Source organism: Sceloporus occidentalis, unplaced genomic scaffold (assembly GCF_023333645.1).
Source record: "Sceloporus occidentalis isolate IW3139 unplaced genomic scaffold, rSceOcc1.0.p SCAF_6, whole genome shotgun sequence".
NCBI lineage: Eukaryota > Metazoa > Chordata > Lepidosauria > Squamata > Phrynosomatidae > Sceloporus > Sceloporus occidentalis.
In genome coordinates this window covers 103,886,234-103,908,929 of record NW_028316986.1, presented here as the reverse complement: position 1 = coordinate 103,908,929, position 22,696 = coordinate 103,886,234, and positions in this window count along the sequence as shown.

Here is a 22,696-nt window from a genome sequence, read left to right as displayed (position 1 = left end):
CAGCAAATCAGTCTTTAAAAAAAATGCAAGTCATGAGTGAAGTCAAGTCAGTGGATCATTTATCGCCACGCTGATTCCCAGTAGAGTCTTTGAAGTGACTTGAGTCCAAGTCAATTGGTTTGAGTCTATTTCACTGTCAATTGCAACTGCCACTTTTCCTCTTTGTTTAGTACTTGGATGTTTAGAGAGACATTATTGAGTGTAGACCACTAGATTAAGGTTACCATCAACGTTCACTGATGAACATGAATGTTCACCACATTTTGGGACATTGCTGTAATGTTTTCTATTAGGAGTGGGCAACTGTCAGGTGTTGGCGCACTATATTGTTTCATCATTGGATTCTGGACATTCACATATCCATTGGCTGATCCTGAGTCTCCATCCAATTCAATCTCTTATTGGAAGGAATAAAAAATTATCCCAAATGGCCAATAACATCTCCTAAGCCTTTGGGAGATCTCCATTGGCATTTCGCCATGTTTGGTGTATTTTGCCCTTCCCTTCTAAGTACTGTATGGGCTTTAAAAAAGAAAATTGGGGAATATATGGTCATATTTTGAAAGAAGGCATATAGAAGTGTGCTTAAAGATGGTGACGGAACAAATGGGGCAAATTGGCAGAAGCATTCTCCAGAAGTATGGAAGGGTGAAACTGGTTGATTATGGCTCAAAATTCCCCCTTGTGGGGGAGATGGAAGAATAAGCACCCCTGGAGGAGGGTGCAAGACCAGCTTGGGGCACTTTGCCTTCACCTGTTGTACACTCATATCTGATTCTAATTAAATAGAAAAGAAAATATGGGGAACTCACAGTTGTATGTGGAACAGTACCTTTGAGTTATTAATTGATTATGTGTTCCTTAATAAATATATGCTGTGAGGGGTTGTGGCATCTATTTATTTATTTTCAGATTTTCTGTCCCACCTTTCTCCTAAAGACTAGACTCAGGAAAACTTATAATAATTAGTGTATGTGTGTGTGTATTAAAAAAACATAATGCATGGCAGGGGGTTGGACTAGATGGCCCCTGTGGTCTCTTCCAACTCTATGATTCTGTGATTCTATTCTATGATTCTAATTCAATAGAAACACCCTCTTCCCCAAGATCAACTCTTAAAACAAAGTGAAATGAAAACCCCACCTAAAACAATTTAAAACACAGATTCGAATCCCGTTGGGGAGTTATGAATGCATAACCACTATAGTTATATGGCTACGCAGTGACTTCTGAGCTGACCCCCGTTGGGAAGTAGCTGCAGCAATCAATGGGAGTCAATCCTATCACTCAGGAAGCTGCTAACTGACATTTCTACCCTCTTCTGTGAGCAATCTCTGTTGCCACAGGTAGCAACTCTGTGTTGCAATTCCCACTTGCACCAGAGATTGCTGTGACAGTGGGTGGGTGGTGGGAACATCAGGCAACTGCTTCCAAATCTACAGGGAAATTGACCACTATTGATCCCAGTAACTGCTGCCCTGTGAGTTTGGATTGGGGGGACTTTCATGGCCCCTACATGTCCCATAAACTAGGGAATACATAGGGATCATGAATACCAAACAGTTACTTATATGTAACTCTAGGTTCTGCATTTGTAACTCCCTAACAGGATTCCAGCCACAAACCCATAAGGAAAGTACAGCTGTCAGTTGATAACTAGCCCATCTTCAGGAAGCAGAGCCCACCATAGAGACCCAATGTAGTGTAGTGGTTTGAAAGCTGGACTATGATACTGGAGACCAGGGTTCAAATCCTGGTTCAGCCTTGTAAGCCCACTTGATGACCCTGGTCGAGTCACATTTTCTCAGCCTCAGAGGATGGCAATGGCAAACCTCCTCTGAAGAAGCTTGCCAATAAAACCTCATGGTAGGTTCATTTTAGGGTTGCCATAAATTGGAAATGACTTAAAGGTAAATAGCAGTGGCGGCGGCGGTGGCAACAACAGCAGTGGAGTCCACTGTGATGCTTACTGGTGGAAGGACAAAACAGGGAGAGAGAGAGCACCCCAACCCTCTTAGGAAAGGAGTTCCACAGCCACCAAGAAAGCCTTCTCTTATATCTCCAAGGAGGGTGGACTAAGAGAAGAAGGTATACCAGAAGAATGGCCTGTGCCAAAGATCTCCAAACCTGAAGAGACTCCAGTCATATGGAATAATATTATGCTTTCGAAAGTCTAGACACAAGCTTTGTAGGGCTTTAAAGCTCATAATCAGCACTTTGATTTTTTCCTGGAAACCAAGAAGCAACTGATGAAGCTGTTCTAGTAAGAGAGTTGTGTGCTTCCTATAATTGCACCTGGTATTTTCAAAAGTAATTCTGTACCAGTGGTGGCTTCCATGTCAATGGGATGGTGAATCTTTGGTAGTCTTTAAAGAATTTTGGCAAGGTGTTGAGGCCTATCTTCTCCACCTAGCTTCAGCATTTTTGAGAACTTGTTTCAAGTTTGTCAAAGTGGTTCCACTGTCCCATGGCCAAGGACTCACCAGTTGCTCCTACTCTGCATCTGATTCTGTTGCACTCCTAGCTGGTGTTTACACCTTAATCAAATGATATTACAGGTATGTCACCTTTCAGTGGACAACTAGACAGTTGGGTTGCTGCCATAAATGTGGTATTTCTAGCTTAGACTAATTAGGTTAAATTCATTACTCTAGCAGAATTGTCCTTTCTTTCTCTCTCTTTATGCGGCTGCAAAATTTACTCCATATCATATCATGGGAGATCATATCCCTCCTGGTTTTGCTGATGGCAGAGGTGTCACCAGCAGAATTGCATGATCGGATTCAAACCTCAGCAAGGGACTAATTAGGACTTTATCACACAAGTCTTAATAATAATAATAATAATAATAATAATAATATGTTTTATTCATAGACCGCTATTCTGCAATGATCATAGCGGTGTACAGTAAAAATTGTAATACAATACAAAATACAAGGTGACAGTTAAAGGAGGGAGAAGTCTCGTCCTTCAGGCAGTCCCTGATGTTGCTGGGTCTGCCTGATTGCTCCCTCTGAGGCCGAGATGACAGTTGAGGAGGGAGGGGCCTCTTCCTTCAGGCAGTCCCTGATGTTGCTGGGTCTGCCTGATTGCTCCCTCTGAGGCCGAGATGACAGTTGAGGAGGGAGGGGCCTCTTCCTTCAGGCAGTCCCCAATGTTGCTGGGTCTGCCTGATCGCTCCCTCTGAGGCCGAGATGACAGTTGAGGAGGGAGGGGCCTCTTCCTTCAGGCAGTCCCCGATGTTGCTGGGTCTGCCTGATCGCTCCCTCTGAGGCCGAGATGACAGTTGAGGAGGGAGGGGCCTCTTCCTTCAGGCAGTCCCCGATGTTGCTGGGTCTGCCTGATCACTCCCTCTGAGGCCGAGATGACAGTTGAGGAGGGAGGGGCCTCTTCCTTCAGGCAGTCCCTGATGTTGCTGGGTCTGCCTGATCGCTCCTTCTGCCTAATCCATTTTTCATTGATTTGAAATGATTTGAAAAGCATCTCCCTACACTTCTATCAGCTATGCTGACAATTTATGACTGCACTGGATTATTTTCAGTCTTGGTCCTGTGTTGGCCATGCTGCAGTTGTGTTGTTTGAAAAGAACAGAAAGATACTGGATTTGGAGCTTTTATCATCATACCTCTATTCAATAGCACAGTGGGGGGCATCCACAGTCTTGCATACTCTCTTCTGCATTCCCCCTTAAGCTTGCCTTCTGGCACTATGTCCTACTCAGCATGCCTTTCTTTTTTTATTTTTTAACATTTGTAGCACAATTCTGGAGTTATCGGAATGTGATGAAGAAGTAGTAGTAGTGAGCAAAAAAAGAGAAAGAAAACAGACTGCATGGGAATAGAGAGAGGGAGCGGGGGAAAGGAGGACACTGACACCACATAACTGCTCAATATTGGGACTGCTGTGGATTATAACTCACCACACTTGTGGAGTAATGAGGTAGCAGCAGGATGAGCTGCTTATGGAGGGGTTTTCCCATCAATTAAAAAGATGCCCTTTAACAATGTTTCAGGAGCACAGCAGTGAGTCACGTTGACATTGTGCTGCCAAAGGCACTATTCTCTTGCTGCAATTGCAGTTTAAAACTCACATGTGATAAAGTCCCAAGTTACTTTATACCCATGCATGCAACAGACTGCTACCAGCTCCACTGCCAGCCTATTTGCTCAGAGTATTAGCAGAGTATTTTGACTATATAGGAAAATTTATTTAGGAAGCAAATGTGTTGTAGTGCTTCTGCCTAATCCATTTTTCATTGATTTGAAATGATTTGAAAAGCATCTCCCTACACTTCTATCAGCTATGCTGACAATTTATGACTGCACTGGATTATTTTCAGTTTTTAAAAACAAACAGATGTTTATGGATAGCACTGTACTGCACAGATCTAGCTTTTGACATCAAAGGAAAAAAAAAAGGAATTTCATTCCTTAAATTACTGGTGTGTGTGTGTGTGTGTGTGTGTGTGTGAGTGACAAAATGCTTAAAATTAAATAGATTTCTTCTCAGTCTTTTTATTATTTCTTCCACCTCACCACAGGAAGGATTTATATAGTAAAAAATCCCGAAGGCCAAAAATAGTTTGATGCTTACTTAATAACAATAGCAGATTTTATGTTTATTTCCATTGTGGGAGTAATAAAGAACCTAAGGTCAGCTCTTTCCAAGTCTAGCACTAGGAACACCTGCTATCCCACACCCCACCCAAGATTATAGATAGTAGACTTCACAGGAAAACTATATGACTCCATAGTCTTGGACTTAAACTTCAGCATGACTGAAGTATGTTGTTTTGTAAGAATGCAGCCCTTGGGGATAGTAATTTCTGGCCGTTTTGGTGCCTTTCCAGACAATCTTTCTTTACCCAATAAATGCATAATGATGTAGTGTACTTTCTGCTATATGGTTATAGCATGTGTTCCCCTTAGGTTTTCTCTTCTCTCATATAGGTGCAGCATGTCCAATGTCAAACAACATAGAATCATAGGGTTGGAAGAGACCACAAGGGACATCTAGTTCAACCCTCTGCCATACAGAAAGACACAATCAAAGCACTCCTAACAGATGGCCATCCAGACTTTGTTATCCAAAGAAGGATACTCAATCACACTTCAAGGGAGTGTGTTCCACTGTTGAACAGCTCTTACTGTCATGAAGTGGAATCCCTTTTCCTGTAGTTTGAATCCATTGCTCCGGGTTCTGTTCTCTGGAGCAGCAGAAAACAAGTTTGCTTCAGCCTCAATATGACATCCCTTCAAATATTTAAACAGGGCTATTGTTTTTTTTTTAAAATTGGAAATCTGTGTATGTCCCATATAAAGACAACAACATTTTATTTTATTACGGCATAGAGCCAGTATAAAAACACCATAGTGACCAAGTATCCATGTAGACACAATACAATGTCCATACATATCAACGAGGGAACAAAAATGACATAAAATGCTCAGTCATGTGTGAATTGAGAGGAGGATTTTGGGGGATTATAGAAATGTTACAAAAAGATTTCTTTAGCATAATCATTTAAGTCTCAATTAACAAGAATATCCACCCACAGGGCTATCATATCACCTGTTAACCTGCTCTTCTCCAGGCTAAACATACCCAGCTCTCATAGTTGCTCCTCATAGGGCATGATTTCCAGACCTTCACCATTTTGGTTGCCCTCCTCTGGGCATGCTCCAGCTTGTCAATGTTCTGTTTGAATTGTGCCCAGAACTGCACAAAGTATTCCAGGTGAGGCCTGACCAAAGCAAAACAGAGTGGTACTATCATTTTCCTCGATCTAGACACTGTACTCCTATTAATGCAACCTAGAATCACATTGGCTTTTTGGCTGCTGCATGACATCATTATCACGCTGGTAATTTTATCAAAAAAAGAGGTAATATTAGTCTAGCATGACTTGTTTTTGAGAAACCCATGCAAACTAATTTGTGCAATTATGGCATTCATTTCTAAGTGCTTGCAGACTATTTAATGTACTGTTCTAGAATCTTTCCTGGTATTGATGTCAGGCTGAAAGGGCAGTAATTGTTTGAGTCCTTTCCCCCCGTTTGTGAAGATGGGGACAATATCGCCCTCCTCCAGTCTTCTGGGACTTCTCCTATTTTCCAGGAGTTCTCAAAGATTATTGCCAGTGTCTCTAAGATGACTTTTGCCAATTCTTTTAATACCCTAGGATGTAGTTCATTTGACTCTCAAGACTTGAATTCATATAGATTAACCAGGTATTTTTGTATTGCCTCTTTACGTATTCTGTGCTGCATTTCCCCTACTATATCCTCTGCTTCATTTTCCTCAGGCTGAGCACCCTTTTTCTTTTTTGAGAAGACTGAGGCAAAGAAAGTCTTGAGTAATTCTCCCTTTTCTCTGTCCTGTAAACTTTACACCAGCTACTCCACGCAATGGCCTCACCACTTCCTTCTTCTTTCTTTTGCTACAGACATAACCTAAAATGCCCTTTTATTGTTCTTAATCTCTCTAGCAAGCCTGAGCTCATTCTTGCACTTTAGCTTTTCTGACTTTCCCCCTACATACATTCACTTGGAAAATGTGATGAGGTGCAGGATATGGCGAGAATCCTTTACACACATATGTATTGGCAAACATATTTTTCCAGACCAGGTGGTAGGTCTTCCAGATGTTTTTGAACTGCAGTTCGCAACATTTCTCACCACTGGTGATGCTGGCTGGGGTGATGGGTATTTCAGTTCAAAAGCACCTGGATGTCCACAGATTTGTCTCTCTTGCATACTGATACTCCTTCAACAGTAGTGGTAATCATAGTTGAAGGAAGCTATCACCAATATACTCTATGTAAACTATAGTTCAAATATTTGATGAGTATCCCTTCTTGTTATATTTCCTTACCTTTGTGAACAACTGAAGCAGGCTGCAAGAACAGATATTGTCACAACCTCAGACAAGAAAGACATGATACAATCAACAAGAGAGCATCAAAAGTGGCAGAGGCCTTTGTAGCAAGGAGCACAAAGATCTGGAGACAAAAACAAAACAAACAAACAAAAAACCCACTACTCAATCCTGTCTCTTTAGCATATTTACCATAAACTCTCAAGGACTTTAGTATGTCAGATCCACTATCCTTCATTTTCATTTCCTCCTCCTCCTCTCCTTTTTCTTTTCTTTTCTTTTGTACTGGAATATGTGTGTGTGTGTGCGTGCGCTCGCACACACACACACCATAGGTTGGATCTATGCTTAGCTACGTTAATAACATCAATAGCAAGTTAGTCCCACTGTTTTGAATGGGTCCTATGTAAGAATGACTAATACAACAATCCTGAGGCATCTATAGGTATCTATTGCCCTTAGGCTGTAATATTATGCCTACTGAAGTCCATTGTGACTTACACATGAGTGGACATGCATAGGAATCTGTTGCAAGATGGTATCCTCTGTGTCTTAAACTTCTCCTGGCCATAGAACTGAACAGTTTCAAACTTCTCTCAGCCATGGAATTGGATATCAAGACTCACACAGTCTGTTTCTATGTATGGTTTTTTAGATCACTTTCCCACCCTTCTTCTCTCTGTAGTCTAAATTGCCATTATACCTTTGGCAAGCTCACTGGTTGTTGTTTTTTAAAAATTATTCAGTTTTATTACATAAACAACTGTACTTTTGAATGTCTCATCACTAGGTCTTATAGCAGGGAATTGGGTCTTTAAAGAATGTGCACCAGTTTCTAAAGAGAGTTAACAAGAGTGTAGGAAGTAGCTTTATCACCTGCCTTTCCCACAGGAAGTTAGTCCTATAATGCAGGAAGGAGCCATACAACAGTGGCTCTTGTCCTCCAGCTAAAGTAATTTTGGCAGGATATAGACCGCCCCTTTGGGGCGGCCTGCACCCGCCCCTTTCCCTGATGGAGCAGGGCCTCAGCGGCCACAGCGGCACCCCCCAGAGGCCCTGATCCGTTGCTTTTCCAGGCCTCTGGGAAGCGGCAAAAAGCCACTTCCCTGCAGCCTGGAAAGAGGTGTCCTTGGGGCTTCATGCCCCAAGGACACCCCTACAGCAGCGGGGAAAGAGAGAAAGGGGCCTCTTGGCTCCTTTTTCTTTTGTATTGCTGACACAGCCGTGTAAAGGCTGCGCCAGCAATACAGACAGCAGAAGGAGCTCCATTTTGGAGCTCCTTCTGGCACTGCTGAAAGGGCATCACAAGTGCCCTGCAGCGCCCGCGCCACTCCATTTGGAGGCGGCACGGCCATGACATCATAATGGCAGCGCCCATGTAGACAAGACACTGCCACTACAACACCATGGTTACGTGCTAGGGTTGAGGGGCGTCTGGAAAGGATGCCCTGAGGCAACCCTAGCACGTATCCAGGCCAGTGCAAAGCGCCGGTCTGGATACCGCCATTTTTTGGGAGTCCTGAGGCAGGAAGTGCAATAGATATTAATTCCATTGTAACAGTATGAAGAAGAAAAATAACTATATAGCCATTTTTGTGCAAGTTGTTAAATGCACACAAAGACACAGGACAGTCCAGAACTTAATAACAATAGTTTAAACCAGATAATTTTTTTCTCCTGACCTTTCATCAAGGTTAAACTTCTTCTTCTTCCCCAGAGTACAGTATTTCTGCTTTCTCCCCCAGGGATTTATAGCACTCTGCGCAGCTGCTACCAGTTACACATTCTTCCCTAGAGAAGTTTTCTGATAATCACTGCACCTGTCCTGTGCCCATGAAGACATCATAAACCATGACATTGCCCTTGACTGGCTGGAATTTAATCATAAGGTATTTTTCTCATGCTTCACAATGGCCCAGAAATTATGTCATTCCTCCATTTAGCTGGATGGTTAGGCAAACACAAGCAGATGGTGCAATTGAATTTAAGTGGATGTTGTTGGTTGTCTTCAGAGAGAATGCACAAATGAAACTAGAGACACAGGAAAAAAAATCTCACTATGTTTCAGCAGGTGTATATATACTCAAGGCCTTCCTTGGATGCTGTATAAAATCATAAGAGGGCAACCCATAAAAACATGCTACCACATTACATAAAAACATAATTACATTGGTACATTGGCCTATGTATACCTATTTAGAATCAAGTTCAGAAGTTTTTGGACCAGGGATTCTCAAACCATTTACTGAACAAATGAAAACATATGAGCAAAGGCTGAAGTGTTCTTTAAAATACAACATGGGATCAGAAGTGTTTTAGATTTTGGATTTTTTTTCTTTTGGATTTTGGAATACATGTTTTTCCATATATGTACAAAATCCTGGATAGGGGACCCAAGTCTAAACACAAAGTTAATTTATATTTCATATATAACTAATATGTGTAACCTGAGGGTAATTTTGTAAAATATTTTACATAATTTTGTACATGAAACAAAGTTTGTGGACACTGAAACATTAGAAAACAAAAGTGTCACTATTTCAGCCATCCATGAAGAAAGATTTGATTTTTGGGCTCTTTCAGAATTCTGAATTCTGGATAAGGAAGCCTCAACCTGTTGACTCACCAGTAAATAATTAATTGAACAGCTCTACTTTAATTGGGCCCTCCTCCGAAGAAACATGCCACAAAAATCCCATGATACAGCCTTAGGGGCCATTTAGATTACAATTTAACCCGGTTCCGGATTCGAATTTTGCACGTGAAGTTCATATTGGGCCCGATTCCATCACAATCCATGTCGAGGCTTGCACAAGGAAATGCCCCTTACCCCGGGGTATCCAGATTCGGGGTAAAACCCGTCTTTTCCCAAAAGACCCGGGTTCTGCGAAATATGAACTTGCCCTCGATCATGTTCAGGGCAAATTCAGGAAGGGATTAGGGTCGGAAGGCAGGCTGAGGGCAGAGCATTCCCTCCCCTCATCTGAGGGGAGGGGGAGGAAGAGGAGGAGGAAAGAGCCGGAGGCTGAGAGGAGGCAAAAGGGGAAATCAGGGTGATGGACAGGGGCTGCAAAGGGCTGTAAGAGGGAGGGATAAGTGGAGAAAGTGATGGAGGAGAAGGAAGAAGGAGGAGGAAAGAGCCCTGGGAATAAGGGAGCCATGGGGGTCATCCTATAATGAAGCAGGAAGAGGAAGAGGTTGAAGGAGCCAGGGCAGCTTGGGAGGGGAAGGTCGGAAGAAAAGAGAAGGAGGAGGATTGCCCAGGGAAATAGGGCTGGGGGGTGTAGGGAAATGGATGCAGCAGAAGCAGCCTCTTTTGACAATTTATGTGCATGATTTTTTGGGTGACATGTGTGTGATTGCTTGTGCTTTATTTCCTCTTGCTCCTGGATTATTATTATTATTGTTATTAGCGGATGCTACAGTCAGAATGCCTGCGCTGCATTTCCCTTTTATTCCCAATTGATTCCATGGGTTAGAGCATTCCCTTCCCTCATCGGAGAGGAGGGAGAGGAGGAAATAGCCCAAGGAAAAAGGGGAATCTGGATGCAAAGGGTGACAGGAGGCAAAAGGGGACTGGGCTGCAAAGGGCTGGCGGGGGGGGGGGGGGGGCGGGAGATGGAGAAAGTGATGGAGGAGGAGGAGGATTGCCCAGGCTGAGGGATGTAGGGAAATGGATGCAGCAGAAGCAGCCTCTTTTGACAATTTATGCGCATGATTTTTTGGGTGCTTGCTTTCCTCTTGTTCATGGAACTTAAGAGCCATTATTATTATTATTATTATTATTATTATTATTATTATTATTAGTGTTATATGCGGAAGCTACAATCAGAATGCCTGTGCTGCATTTCCCTTTTATTCTCAATTGATTCCATGGATCAGTTGGAACTGACAGGTCACACTCTCTCAGCCTCAGTGGAAGGCAATGGCAAAGTGTAAGCAGGAGGAAAGGAGTCAGTTCAGGTTAGGTCAAAGGCAGGGCACGAACGGAGCTCCCATCAGGCACTTTCTTCCCTTTTTTAATTTTTTTTTAATTAATTTTGACAAAATATGCACATGTTTTGTTTTGTTTTTTCTTGTGGCAGATATATATATAGATAGAACGTGGCTGGCAGATTGTTCACTTTCCCTTTCATTTGCTGGCTTCCAGCAAAGAATGTTGCAAATGGGCTAGCCTTTTTTTCCTTTGTGAATCAATCCAAAAATGCGAATGTTACATTTGTTGCTCTTGTCAATTAGGCAACTGGCAAAACGATACATGCTTTTGCAAGGAATTCAGGGGCAGCCCTGAATTGCTTTTAAAAGCAAAAAAGAATGCAAGGCAATTGCATCCTTTTCTGGCATTTCCGAGGTGAGGAATTTATTATTATTATTATTATTATTATTATTATTATTATTATCATTATTACATGTGTAAGAGGCAATCTGGGGTGGCAAGGAGTGGGGGATACAGGATGCATTAATTTGCATTTTGGGGTTGAAAATGGGGCCAATGGCAGATCATACCCTGCACTCACCCAAATGCCCCCCCCCACACACACACAAAAGAGATGTTAAATTGACAAAAGGTGCGCACTTTGGGGCATTTTGTGAATTGCTCTTTAAAAAAAAGGAGGGGGGAGGACACTTCCGATGCCCCTGCAAACATCACCTATGACGATTGCTTGATTGACAGCAGGCGCCTTCAAGTTAAACCCGATAAGGCATTTGGGTTAAAATGCCCCTCAATTGTAGTGGGCACTCGCTCACGGAGAGATTCGGGGGAGGGGCATCCGGATCTACCCAGTTCCACCCACGTTAACTGGGCCAGTGGGAATGGGGCCCGTAGGGTTGCCATAAGTCAGAAACAACTTGAAGGCACACAACACCAACAACAGAAAGTCAACCAGTGCTGTTTTCCACCCTGTTTCTTAGAACTGAATGATATTTCTAGGCAGCAATCTTTTATCAGGAAATTTAGCATATCAAAATACACACAAAATAGCTTGTGTGGGTTTCTGTAAAATCCCTATATAACCAAGTTTGTGTTAGCAATAGTACAGAAAATTGTCTAGCTCAACCCAGAGCTTCTAAAAGTGAATTTCTTGAATACAGGTCACAGGATCTTCCATATAGCCTGGGGTTTCTGAAAGATGTAATCAATAAAAGTAGCGTTTCCAAGTCCTGTAGAAATTCTGTTTTAACCAGAAAAATTGGAGAATAAAGTTGCCATTCAATGTTGTTTTGAAATATTTTTAAAAGGTCTTTCTTTAAACAGAAATGGGATACAATGTTTGCTGCCCAAGAAGAGAAGAGTGCCCTCTGGTGTTCTTTTTCCCTTATTGTTTTTGAAAGATAATCTCTCTCTCTCTCTCTCTCTCTCTCTCTCAATATCTCTCCACTTTTTTTAAAAAATAGACCCTGCTCATACAGGATGACTAGATGTCCTAACTGCAAAGGTGGACATTGCACAATGTAGGACATTCAAGAAAAAAATGTAGAACTTTACAAAATAAAGGCTAAAACCATTGACATAAATATAAATTCATGCTTCTTAGTCATGGTCAAAATGGAGGACATTCCGGAATTCCTCCTGGACAGTAGGCTAAAATGTCGGACATGTACTGGAAAAGGAGGATGTCTGGTTACCATGCATGCCTATATCTTTAACATCTTTAAAAGTGTCACACAAGATGAAATTAAGTAGTAGACATTTTTTCATCAATCACCCATGCCCAGAAGAAAAGTCACTTGTTACATTACTGTATGTCAGGCTACTGTTTTAAGGGTTTCAACCTCTTTTGTACCTTTTTTTCCTATAACTCACATCATCTGCTTTCTCTATGTAGAAATTAATCTCTGTGACAGAAGTATAATATGAAGCTAGCTTTAGCCACAAGTTATTATTACTGATGCAGAACCGAATGACATTTCTGTGACCTGCTGCCACACTCCAGAAATAATGCTGTTTGACGCTGCTTTAACAGCTATGGCTCAATGCTATGGAATCCTGGAATCTGTAGGTTGTTGTGGCATAAGAGCTCTCTGATATAGAAGGCTAAATAGCTCACAAAACTACAAATCCCAGAATTCCATAGCATTGAGCCATGGCAGTTAAAGTGATGTGAAAGTGCATTAATTCTGCAGTACAGATGCAGCCCAAGTAATTTTCAGTGTATTTGACAGTGCATATGAGTCCTTGCAGTGTTTTCCATTTTCTACATTTTATTTATTAGGACTGGTCTGTTTTACATCACTATAAACTCCTCTATGGTTATTACTTACTTATTTAGATCAAGCAGTGATGAGAGTTCTCTGGGTACTGCACAGAAGTTATAAACCTAAAATAAATGGATATAGTAAGACCACGACAATAAACCAGCATACAAAACCAAGATAAAAACTTGCAGCAGGGATGAGGCCAGCCAAGTAGCGATTCTGACTGGATGCCCAAATCATCAAAATGCCTCCAAAAATACCTGGGGAAAATAAAATAAAATAAAAAACCCATAGTTTGTGGACCAAGCTTTCTAGGAAGGGCATTCCATAGATGGGGTGTCACCACTGAAAAGTTCCTCTCTCTTCTAGCCATCTGTCTTGCCTCATTTAGTGAGGACATCTGAGGGAGTGCCTTGGATTATGACTTTAAGATTTATTTAGGTAAGAAATGGGAAACGTCAGAACAATAGAAGCTGCCTTATATTAAGTTAGGCTTCTAGCTCAGTACAGTCAACTGCACAAATGACACTCCAGGATTTTAGGCAGGTGGTTTTTGTTTTTGCTTTTGTCCTACCTGGAGACACCAGGAATTATGCCTGGGACCTTCTGCAAGCAAAACCTACATTCCACTACTAACTCATGATCCTTCCCCCAGAGTCTCTACTATTTAAGATAAAGGTGGGAATTGTGTAGCCCTCCAAATGTTATTTGGCTGCAGCTCCTACCAGTCCTAGCCAGCATAGCCAGTAATCCCAGAATGCAACAGGAGGCAGCCATAGCAGTAAAAGTGGAATAGCAGCACTATAAGAGTGTAGTGTGGTAATCTAGTATGTTTGGGCACTCGGTCTCTAAAAGGTTCACCATCACTGTCACAGGTAATGAAAATTTGGCCTGGGTGGTGGTGGTGGTGAACAAGAAGGTATTGTTCAAGAATCATAAAATCATAGTGTTGGAAGAGACCGCAAGGGCCATCCAGTCCAACCCCCTGCCATGCAGGAAATCCAAATCAAAGCATCCCTGACAGATGGCTATCCAGCCTCCGTTTGAAGACCTCCAAGGAGGGAGACTCCACTACACTCCGAGGAAGTGTGTTCCACTGTCAAACAGCCCTTACTGTCAGGAAGTTCCAGTACCTTCTTGTTCACCACCACCACCCAGGCCAAATTTTCATTACCTATGACAGTGATGGTGAACCTTTTAGAGACAACAAGATTCCAGCCATAAAGTGATAAATGATTCCATTTGTCTTATCAATATTTGAGAATAATACACTATAACTTATCTACTCATCTTTATATGTTGGCTGAAAGCAAGCTCTATTAAATTAAAGGTGCTTTACTCCTTACATTATGCATACAGCAAACTTATTTTTTAAATTTTTAAATTATTTTTGAATACATAACATACATTTATAACATATATACATACATAAAATACATAACAATAATGTATTTACAGATATAGATATAGTGCTGGCCTGGCTTATACCCTGAACAGATAGATCATACAGCAAACTTGAGGAAAACAGGTATTTCCCAGTTTTCTGGCCAGATGATTCAAGGTTTAATTCTTGGCTTCTCCTATTTAGAGGGATTTCCAGTAGAAAGAAAGTGTGTGAAAGAATTGAGATGCATGAATAGAATTTGCATTTTTCAGGATGTGTCATTTGAGAACAGACAAAATCATACAGCTTCTGGACAGGAGCTATGGCACAGCATGTATCATTAATAAAAGTTCATGCAGCTGTTCAGGTATATGAAAAAGCCATTCCAAAATGACAAGCTGAAAGGCTGTCAAAATGAAGTGATGAGTTATAGGACATTACAGGAAAAGAAATACAGCAGAGAATAAAATTCAGCTGAGATCATGTTATCACCTCCATTCACCTTGCTCTTGCTTCAGAGTTGGATATCTTCCTTCAAGGATATATATATATTCCTATGTGTTTATTGTGTATGTGTGTGTGCTTCTGAAAGACTGAGAGAGACAGCAAGAACTATAAACATAGAAAAGAAATTAATATAAAAGTATATTTTTCACACCTCCTGAAACTGATAATGGGAAAGAGCACATCATCCTTGGAAAGCTGTACATTTCCACAAAGTTAAATTTCCAGAATTTGATATTTAAATTGTAATACTTGCAAGGTCATAGATTTATAGAGGTGGAAGGGATCGCAAGGCCCATCTAATCCACCCCCCTGCCAGTACAGGGATCCATAGCTAAGGTATCCCCTGAGAGGTGCCTGTCCAAATTCTGTTTTTTTCTTTTAATTTTTTTTGATATAATAATTTTGTATTTACATTCAAGTGTCTCAGTTACATACAATAATGTTCCAGTATAACAAAAGCAGAAAAATAGAAACACAAAAGGAGGAAAAACAACCACATTAGTTGAATGTTTTTGTAAAAGCTGACCAAATGTTGAAATATAAGTCCATCTGTAAATTTTGTCTGTACATCATTTTTTCATATGGTGAAAGACATTCTTAAATCTTCTATCCATTGGATCACAAGTGGATAATAATTATATTTCCAGCAATGAATCTTTTAGCAGTAAACGGGTCACAAAAAGTCCACTTCTGTTGACCATTTGTTAATTTCCAAGAAACAGATAAATAATTCAAAAGATTATGTGTACTCCTGTATATCCAAAACCAAATTGACTCATGTGATTACTTCCTCCCAAAATGTAGCTGCTAGGGAAGAACTTTGAAACATATCAGTTAAGGAAGCATTAGCAGTGCAGCCAGCCCTTTGTATCCACTGATTCTGCATTCACAGATTCAACCACCCAATATTGAAAATAAATATTAAAAGCATTCAAAAACCAAACCTTTTTATAAGATGTATCATTTTACTAAACCATTATATATAACGGGACTTGAACATTCATAGATTTAATTATGCACCAGGGATAGGTGGGTGGTCCTCCAACAGTCTAGAAAACCCTTTCTTCTTCTTTTTACTTTTTTATTCAACACATAAATTTGAATACATAAAATAACATTAATAAAACTCTGTCCAACTGACAATATTCCTTTCGATCTTTCCTATCATTTGCTACCTATGCCCTTAAACTGGGATCAGCTACAAAAAACGGGGCTACTTTTTTATTTCTGAATTAAGGCACGCTCCTGCATGATGGAAGAGCAACCTAACAAAATCTTACCATGGATGGTAATAGCACTTAATAATCATTACCTGATGTAATGTAATGTGGATGTTTTCCTCATGGGCCTGTAACCAGCCAACTAATGCTGGAAGAATTCATTCACACACCCACATGCATACATGTGTATGTACAACACTTTGTTTCCCACACTACATTTAAAAAAAAAAAAATCTGAAATTTCTGTTGCAACCAGTAGAACATCCTTCGTTTCCTGTGCCCAGACGATGCTAACTGAGACACATAAATGGCTGATTTCCCCTGAGAATCTTTATATATAGTTCACAATAGCCATTAAAAAGACTTTTATTTCTGATGAACTCTAACCCTCTTGGTTTTGACTCCCCATGGGAAGAATCTTTGAGAATTGTAAAAACTTTGTCCTGTGAAATGTCAGGGGAAAATCCCATCATCATCTTAACACTGAACTGATTAGAATATTGATAAAAGCATGTAGTGCTGCCTTACTTTTGCCTCAATCACCCCAGAAAAACGTGTGTGTGAGAGAGAATGTGAGAGAGTAGTATGCATGTGTATGGGAGAGATGAGAGATCTAGATTTCCACTGTGTGGACTATGCATTGCTGACTTCAGCTGCTCACTGCTGCTTTATGTTTCCTGCCAACAGGGTTGTCATAAGACCCACCTGGAATCTTGGCTTAACTTATTTTGACTACCAGGACCCCATCTACCAGGCATGCAGATTTCCAAAGACCTAGTCCAAATGATGATATTAATAATGATAATAATAGTAATAATAAAATATTTATTTATATCCTGCCTCTTGCCTTTTGGGGATCGAGCTGGATAACAACAGAAGTTAATACAATACAAAATAATCAAACAACGCGAACCCCCGATGCTCCCCAACCCTCACCCTCCCTCCCTGAATAGAATTACCAGAATAAAACCATATATAAATAAATACAAATTAAAATCATTTAACACATAGCAACAGTGATGAGATTTAATCAAAGGATCCAGACATGTTCTAATATGGACAAAGGTCAGTCTGGGAAGGCCCGCCAGAAAAGAATTATTTTCATCACCTTTTTGAAAGCCTCAAGGGAGGTTATTTAGTGAGTCTCTTCCGGCAGGTCATTCCAGATTTTAGGAGCGGCAATGGAGAAGGTCCTCTGGGAAGTCATCACCAGTATGGTTTTCCTCAGCTTTAGTAAGTTCTTTCCAGAGGACCTAAGTGTGTGGGAAGGATTATATGGGAGGAGGTGTTCCTTCAAGTAAGCTGGACCCAAACCATGTAGGGCTTTATAGGTAATAACCAACACCTTGTACTGTGACTGGAAGCTAATAGGCAGCCAATATAGTGACTTTAAGATAGATGTAATTCGGTCGAACCTAAATTTTCCTGGAACCAGTCTGGCTGCCATATTTTGTACCAATTGAAGCTTCCGAGTGTGGCACAAGGGCTGCCCCATGTAGAGCGTGTTGCAAAAATCGAGATGAGAGGTTACCAGCGCATGTACAACCATTTCTAAGTCCTGCTGTTCCAGGTAGGGTCGCAGCTGGCATATCAGCCAAAGCTGATAACAGGCACTCCTGGCTGTCACATCTATCTGAGATGACAGTTGAAGCAATGAATCCAGGAACACCCCCAACCTGCAAACACAGTACTTTAAGGGAAGTGTGACCCTGTCCAGGACTGGCGAACATAACTCCGTACCCGGGTTAGGGCTACCTATCACAAGTGCCTCCATTTTGTTTGGATTCAGCTTAAGTCTATTTTCCCTCATCCAATCCATTACTGATCTCAGGCAGTCATTCAGAGGGAGATGCCCTCCCTGGTCACTGAAACAGTCCGAGACATAGAGAAGTAGATTTGGGTGTCATCAGCATACGGATAACACCCTGCCCCATGTCTCTGAATGATCTCACCCAGTGGCTTCATGTAAATGTTAAACAGTATGGGGACAGGATGTCGCCCTGAGGGGCTCCAGATGTCAGCTCTCTTTTAGAAGAGCAGCTGCCCCCCTGCATCACCATCTGGAATTTGCCCGAGAGGTAGGAATGGAACCACTGCAAAGCAGAGCCTCCAATTCCTAACTCTCTCGAGCATCCCAGAAGGATACCATGGTCAATGGTATTGAAGGCCACTGAGAGGTCCAAGAGCACTAACAGGGCCACACTTACGCTGTCGATGCACAGACAGAGATCATCTACCAAGGCGACCAGAGCAGTCTCCACTCCGTATCCTGACCTGAAGCCAGTTTGAAATGGATCAAGATAATCAGTGTCATCCAAAACTGCTTGGAGTTGGTTTGCAACTGCCCTCTCAATCACCTTGTCCAAAAAAGGGAGAAGAGAAACTGGTCGATAGTTATTTCTATCCAGATGGTCAAGGGAAGGCTTCTTTAATATGGGTTTAACCACTGCTAGTAGCATCAACTGTAAATGTCTGTCCTCAACAAAGAGCAGGGTGTTTTGGGTAGTAGCCTCCATTCTTTGGAACTCTTTCCCAGTTCAGCAGTAGATATCCCTGAGCAGAAGCTTAGGTCTTCTCATGAGCAGAGGCTTACTCTAAAGGAGACCACCTTTTCCTAAAGAAGCCACAACTCATGAGCAAATTTTTCTTGGAGTTGAGTTTTGCTCCTGATAGTCTTGGGATAAGCCCTGTTATTCTGCCTCCTTTGCTCTTATGGCTTGGACTTGGAGGGAGTTCAGAGGAATCTTCATTTGAGTCAGGGACTGGGTAATACTGTATCCTGGGGGATCCAGAGTTTCAGAAGGTTATGGAGGCTTTGATAACAATTGAATTCAAGAGATAAAAGACGGTGAGGGTATGGCACATAATTTAAAGAAATCACATCTCTATGGAGTTAGTATTAAGTACAGTGTGCCCTTCCCTTACGTGGGGGATCTGTTCCAGACACCCTCCTCCCCCCGTGTAAGGGAAATTTCCCAAATGCTTGAGCCCCATTGAAAACAACAGGCACCATAGCCTTTTCCAGTGCACGGCTTTCATTTTACCATTCCATTGCATTTAATGGGATTTGAGCATCTATGTCCGTGATGGCAAACCTATGGCATGCGTGCCAGAGATGGCACGCAATGTCATTTGGCCCGACACCCGCCGCAGAGAAGGAGGAACAGGCACCCACCTGTTTCTTCTTCTCCCAGACCTTTCCTGGTCTCCAGCTGGCTCTCAGGAGAGATAGCTGGAGGCCGGGAAAGACATGCAGGGGGGAGAAGTCCCACCCCAGAAGTCCCGCCCCTGGAGGGCCGAAGTCCTGCCCCTGGTACCAGGTAACACCTGGTGCTGGAAAAACTTTTAGTTGGGGCACTGGGCCCCCAAAGGTTTCACCATCACTGATCCATGTTGTTATCCACAATGAGTATGTACTTGAACCAAACCTCAGTGGAAACCAAGGGTCCATTATACAAGCATTTTCAGCTCATAGAACCCTCTACTGCCCGCTGATGTCAGAAATGTGTTGACAGAACTGCTATGCTGACTAAATTACTCTAGAAAAAGGACAAAAGAAAAAAAAAAGCCAGAACCAGATTTTAAACACCCCAGGATCATAAACTCAATACTAGCAAAAACTTAGGCCCAGGTGATGTATAACACCCCTAATTTGAGTGGGGCTTAAATGGATAATAGCTTCAACTGGCTTACTTTTGGTACAGTTGGATTTTGGCCATCTTGTTATGAGTATTGCATTTGTGTTCTCCTTTTTTTTCTTATAGTGCTTTATTTGTCTTTTTGTTAATTTATATCTATAAATGTTGTGTACCTTCAAGTTGTTTCCAATTTATGGCAGCTCTAAAGCCCCTATCATGGGGTTTTCTTTTTCAGAGGAGGTTTGGCATTGCCTTCCCCTGAGGTTGAGAGTGTGTGACTTGCCCAAGGTCACCCAGTGGCTTTCATGGCCAAGCTGGGAATCAAACTGTGATCTCCAGAGTTGTAATCCAACACTCAAACCATTTTTCTCTTGAGCCATTATAACCTAGATGTGTGAGAAGAATTGTGTTAAATTTGTTCAGGAACCTGGAGGAGAGGTTTTCCCCAACAGGTTAACTGTTTCCCCCAAGAGTTAGACAAAACACCCTGCCATTTACTCTTGATATAGTGGTTTTATTGCTTATTTTCTTTGTCCAGTATTTTATATCAGCTACTTAGATAAGTATACTTTTGAGCCATTCTAGCCAAAATGTCCCCTATAAAAATTAAGACCCAAGTAAGTAAAAATCTGAAGGATGGTTTGTGAATAACTATACTTAACTAAGTAAACTCTCCTGGTCTGAAGCCCTCCCCCCCCCCCCCAAAAAAAAAAAAAAAGAAAAGAAAAAAATCTTACAGAAATACCAACTGTAGGCAAAATGAACTTCCTACCTCTGTGTGACTGATGCTCCATAAAGTAGATTTGCGGGATTATGATCATGGCAATAGTGTCACAATCATGACAAAGTAGTGATAGTAAATATGTAAAGTTATGGATAAATAAATCTAGATAACTGTTCTGTAGTTAGGTATGCTTAACTAAGTAGCTGATGTAGAATACTGGCCTTTATCTTTTATAAACACAGTGCTTGATGTAGGTTGCTGCCACACTATAGAATTAATGCACTGCTTTAACTGCCATGACTCTATCTTATGGAATCCATATGTAATTTGCTGTGGCATGGGAGGTCTCTGATAGAGATGGGTAAATATCTCACAAAACTACAAATCCCCAAATTCAATAGCATTGAGCCAGGATAGTTAAGGCCATGTCAAACTGTATTAATTCAGAAGTAATGATGCAGCCTTAATGACAGGCTAGTCAAAGTGGTTGCTCCCCAGTCTTAAAGCATAGAATACTCATTTGAATGGAGAGTTCAAACTTTATTTAATAACTCTAAGTGGACTCTGAGAGACAGGGATTTGTTTCCCTAATCAGCAACAGAAAACACTGGATGACCTTGGCCAAGACACACTCTCTCAGCCTAAGAAGGAGGTAATGGCAGACTTTCTCTGAACAATGAATTTTACCAAGAAAACCCTATGGTATGGTTGCCATAAACTGGAAACAGCATAAAGGTACTGAACAAGTTTTTACTGAATGATACTAGGGGTTGGACACCACCAGTATTTCTAGCTGAAAGAGAGAAAAGGAGTGTGTCACTGCAGCTGTCCTATATTTAAAATATCAAGAAAGAAAACAGGGATGCACCTCTGAAAGGATTCACAGTGCTTCACATCCATCCTACAACTGCATACTCATTTTGAGCCTTTCCCTAAAAAGGCCACAGAGTCCCAAAGTGTGTGTGTAGGAGTGGTGGTGGTGAGGGAATCAACACAACAGTAGACAAAAACAGTTGTGCATGTGAGACCAATCATAATGAAATGGAAATAGTATAGTTTTGACAGTTCTATGTCCAGGTAAGCAATTTGCAACAACCATTTGGGGTAACATAATAAACCTTGGAGCTGACCAAGGATTTTATCAAACGGGAGGGATTTCTCTTAAATTCAAATGAAAAGAAAGTGGGGCCAGAATGCATTCACTTAAAGTCGCTAGTTTCGCACAACTACATGAATATGCATTGCATTCAAACTGGCTTCCCATTGCCCCAAAATAGCATGCCATTGCCCGAATTTGTGTATGGCAGTCTATCACGCAATAACATGAAGCCACATGATTGCATTTGGACTGACTTCCCATTGCCCGAATTTGCGTGTAGTGGGTTATCGTGCAATAAAGTTAAACCCCATGATTGCATTCAGATTGCCATCGGATTATACTTCCAATTCCCCTTGTCTGATAAACTCCCAAGACATTTGATTCTCCCAATCTAAGGCTGAACTGAAATAAGGATTTCTACTTTCACTGTAAATATAAATTAACTTAGCAGTGGTGTGCTGATTGTATTATAACCAGTTCCTTCTGTTGTCAATGATCACTTTGCTTACCTTAAATTTTAAATAGGATTGTGGCAGACAGACTATTTCTAGCACTTCATTGCTATATTTTCCATCACTGTTTACAACTGCAATGGAAAACAAAGGTTTAAAGCCTCCCTACTTTGCTGTCCCCTACACCAGGATCATGATCCATACTCTAGAAATTATAGTTTGTTAGCACAATATATGGAGCAATAGTTATCTCAATAGTTCTATGTACTGCCAAATGGTAACAAGTACATAAAATGTATCTTTTCAAGATGCAACACAATGCTCTGGTTTCAGTTTTGCAGAATAGGAGAAATAATGCAGTGAATTTTTTTCTTGTGGCATGTCATCATGATCATTTTATCTAGTTATCAGAAAACAAATGGAAGTTGTTACAATGAACTTAAGATGTGGAGGAAATAGGCTACAAATTACAGTATAGTACAATACATGGCGTAATAGAACTTCTGTAAAGGTTTAAGCAGCCTGTTTTGGATCTGTTTTGCTGTACTGGGTGGAGGTGATTTAAGAACTACACTACCTTTTTACAAGGTCTTTTGCC